This window comes from Gossypium arboreum, chromosome 1 (assembly GCF_025698485.1).
Source record: "Gossypium arboreum isolate Shixiya-1 chromosome 1, ASM2569848v2, whole genome shotgun sequence".
Taxonomy (NCBI): domain Eukaryota; kingdom Viridiplantae; phylum Streptophyta; class Magnoliopsida; order Malvales; family Malvaceae; genus Gossypium; species Gossypium arboreum.
Genome location: NC_069070.1, coordinates 57891030 through 57894931, shown reverse-complemented (window position 1 = coordinate 57894931; position 3902 = coordinate 57891030). Strand labels below are relative to the sequence as shown.

The 3902-nt window shown below is 36.5% G+C and overlaps 1 non-coding gene across 1 annotated transcript; it reads left to right on the top strand.

The window, feature by feature from the left end:
- The first annotated feature begins 3507 nt into the window (after positions 1 to 3507).
- On the top strand, positions 3508 to 3614 carry LOC128282547 (small nucleolar RNA R71). Its single transcript, XR_008272852.1, has one exon. It is a non-coding gene; the product is annotated as a small nucleolar RNA R71 (small nucleolar RNA).
- The last annotated feature ends 288 nt before the right edge of the window (positions 3615 to 3902 follow it).

Sequence of the window (3902 nt, the reverse complement as noted above, 5' to 3'; positions counted from 1 at the left end):
TTATTTAGAACTAGTCGGAATTAAGGTCCGACACTTCATCAGCTTTGTCTGGTCTACCTTTTGAATCTTCCTTAGGATCTTCTTTGGTATCTTACTTATCTTCCAATTCCTCCTCTTTCTTTATCTTACTTGGTTCAACCTTTACCTCGTACTTAGCTGTTGGAAATTGTGGCAACTTTAACCCGTTTTTCCTCGTATAGTCCTCGTAAATTGGTTCAACTTCTTGCATCCACCAAACTATCCATTTTGAATCAGATAACGCATTCTCTCCTAGATGTGGATTTGTATTTATAGCTATTTTTTGTTTCTTATCCCCTATATGATACTCCACACTTGGTTCCAATATTGAAAACTTTATTGTTGTAAGAAACAACTTGATCGTCCCATTAACACCTTTGGTTATTAGCATAAGGCTATCACTAAATGCAAGAAAAGTAATTCCACTTCATTTTTAATTGCACATTGAAGCATACTCTGATATATCCATGTTCCCACACAAATTCTTTACTTCATTAAAATTTCATACAACAACGTTGCTTGGAATGTATCGATATCGGACATGTCTAGTGTTGGGCAGATTCAAGTGCTGATAAATTTCAACCACATTCTAGCCTTTGAAGTTAACTTCTCATGAGAGAATGATATAGGGAAGTCTGTTCTTAAGTGGCGTTCCCACTCACCCTTTTCGTCTGTTAGGATATTAATTAAATCGTCCATATTTTCTCTTAGGAAATACATCAGATCAGTTCTTGTACACAATCACATAGATATAATGGAACATTGTAATACCTCGCTATCTCAGGAGGCAATATAGAAATTTCCTTCCTTCGAACCAGTATCCGCATCCATGGTACATCCATTTGTTTATTTGCATTTATCTCTTTTAATGCGGAATAAAATTCATGCACAACCGAAATGTACACCAGATCAGTCAGGATTGTAAAAAACTTCTCCCATTGATGAAATCGAATCATCTCTCGTGTTTCACAATTCAATATTCCTATGGAATCAAAACCTTGTTCTTGTAGAGTGATTTTTCATTTAATTGCTTGAAGGATATTTTCAAACTCCCTTTCTTAGATGTTGGCATGGTTATCTGCTACAAAATCACTGTCGAAAAGGTTGCTACGCATGATTTTGAGGCTATGGAATAGGTGAATGGCAGAGAATTCACGGAATCTTAAAGAAAAAGGTAGCAAAAGGTTGTTTCGTTGCTTGTGAAGGCTTGGAAGATGTGACTATTCCTATGAAAAATATATGAAGGCCATCTAGGTTTGATTTGTCATTCAAACTTGGGATAAATCTTTGAAGATCATGTCAAACCATAGATGGAAAGTTACCAAAAATGGCTTGCATGTCGTGCCATAGAGATGGCATGGTACAATACGACAAGACAATTATTTTTCCCTACTTTTACTTCCATCAAGGGTGTGTCATGCCGTGGTGGTTGTACACCATGCCATGATAAAAAATTTGTGGGTTTTTAGGTTCAAAGGGGTTGTGTCATGTCATGGCCTTGGTACGTTGCCACATGGTCCCTATGTATCTCCTCCTGGATTTGTCAAGGTCCTCTGGTTGTCCGTAATTTCCTCCAAATGGCTCCTAGCCTTCCATAGCTTCCGAAAACAATTTTTTCCAATTCTCACATGAAATTTACAAAATACTTATTCTAAAATCTAACTACAAATTAAAAATTAAAACTAATTTACAATATGTTCAAATTGATTGAAGTTCGATAGTTTAAAAAAATTATGTTGTACTACTGGACTTGTCTGATAGTTCCTTGAATTTAATCATCAGGTTCTTTTGCCTCTCGTGACTATCATTGATCACCCAATTACTTATTATCCTATCGTAGTTTCTCCATTTGTCTTGTTCTCTCGTATGTCACTTACCTGCACTCATACAAGTCGAAAAATACCTTCGATCAAGGGCGTTAAAGGTTAAATCGAATAAAGTGGAACATTCCTCCTTAATTGATCCTTCACTTTGGGAATCGTGACCGCACTTGGACACTTCTATTTCACCATTGATTTTTGTTATTAGCTCATTTCGTTCAAGAATGATGGTTGCCTTAGATGTGGCCAAGAACGATTGACCTAACAGAATCGAGATGTCTTGATCTTTCTAAAATCAAGGACTACAAAATTGATAGGAATTATAAATCCCCATACCTTAACCAATACATCCTCAAGGACACCTTTTAGGTGTACCAAGGATCTATCAGCTAGGTATAGCTTTATTGAGGTGTTTTTAATGTCCCTTAGTTCGAGTTTCTGATAAATTGATAGTGGCATTATGTTTATGTTGGCCCTAAATCGCAAAGGGCCTTACTAAAATGTCGACCCCATATCTCTATTGGAATCATAAAACCACATGAATCTTTCAATTTTTGGGGTACCTTCTTCGCAGTTAGTGCACTACATAAGGCGTCAATGTTAATTTGCTCACCCTTTTCAATTTTTTATGCCATGCCATGATTTTCTTTAGATATTTGGCATATTTCGAGATTTTGTTAATGAGTTCTAAATGCGATATATTGACATTGAGGGATTTGAATAAATTTAGTTTATGAAATCTGCCTCATCCCTCTTTTTCTTGTCATGTAATCATGTCAGGAATGGTACCTTTATGGTGTTCGACTTTGTATTTACCATATCAGGCACTAATTTAGCTATCTCCTCAATTGACCTGTTGGGCTCTTCCTTCTCCATGGATCCATCAACAACTTTAGGAACCTCCTATTCTTCATATATGGGTGCCCTTGGCTTTTCTAATGTCGTTCTCGAATGCAAAGTAGTCGCATTTACACAAACCTTCGCATCTCTCCAAGGATTGTTCTCAGTATTACTTAGGATGCTTTGGCCATTTTTTCTTTTGAAACATAGTCATTAGTTGGCCCATGTTGTTAGAAAGGTTGTACATTCAGGATTTGAGTTGTCCATATGTAGCTTGGAATTGTCAAATTTTCGTCTTCATTTTTTACATCTCCCCTTCTAATTGGTCGAATCGTTGACCTCATGGTCATTGCCCACTAATCTTTGTTGTAATGGTGGAAATTGGTAAGGAGGGTTTGGTCAGTTTTACGTTTGATTTCCACCTCTTTGGTTACCTCTCCACTTAAGGTTCAAATGATCCTTCCAACCAGGGTTATAGGTATTTGAATAGGGATCTCGACCCCTACTTATGAAATTCGCCTCTGCCGATTGGTTCTCAAAATATGGCTCTGATTTTGTTGGTTTCACAGTGGACTCCAAATGGTTTAGCCTTTCTAACATTTGATGATATCAGTCATCCTTTTTTACCGCTTTTACCATTGGAGGCTTTGATTTGCACGTGAATCTTTGATTGAGCAACATGTATGAATTCATAGCCATGTCATCTATTATTTTATAGGCTCATTCATAAGTGTCGAACATGATATATCCTCTAGCCACCCCATCAAAGTTGGATCTGATATTACCATAAATACCACTGTATAATATCTGAATTTAGAGCCACCCTTACAATTCATGTTATGGGCACTTCCTTAAAATCAACTTAAATAGTTCTCATGCTTCGTATAGGGATTCACCTTTATATTGCATAAGGTTAGTGATTTCTCACTTAAGCTTAATGGTTCTACTAATCGGGAAAATTTATGGAGAAAGTTTTCCACTAAATTATCCCATGTGTTGATGGAACCTGGTTCTAACGAGTCTAACTGTAACATCTTGATTTTTGGGTTTTTTTCGCGATTTTTGGTATTTTAAGTAAAGTTTCTAAAAATTTGGTATGTGATTGTGAAATTCATAATTTGAGTATGTAAACGGGCTTATGGAAGGCCCATGTGTTGGCCAAAATCCGGTAGAATTTTCAAATTTTAAGACTTAAGAGTTAGGGGTCCTGGCTAGGTGACCTTA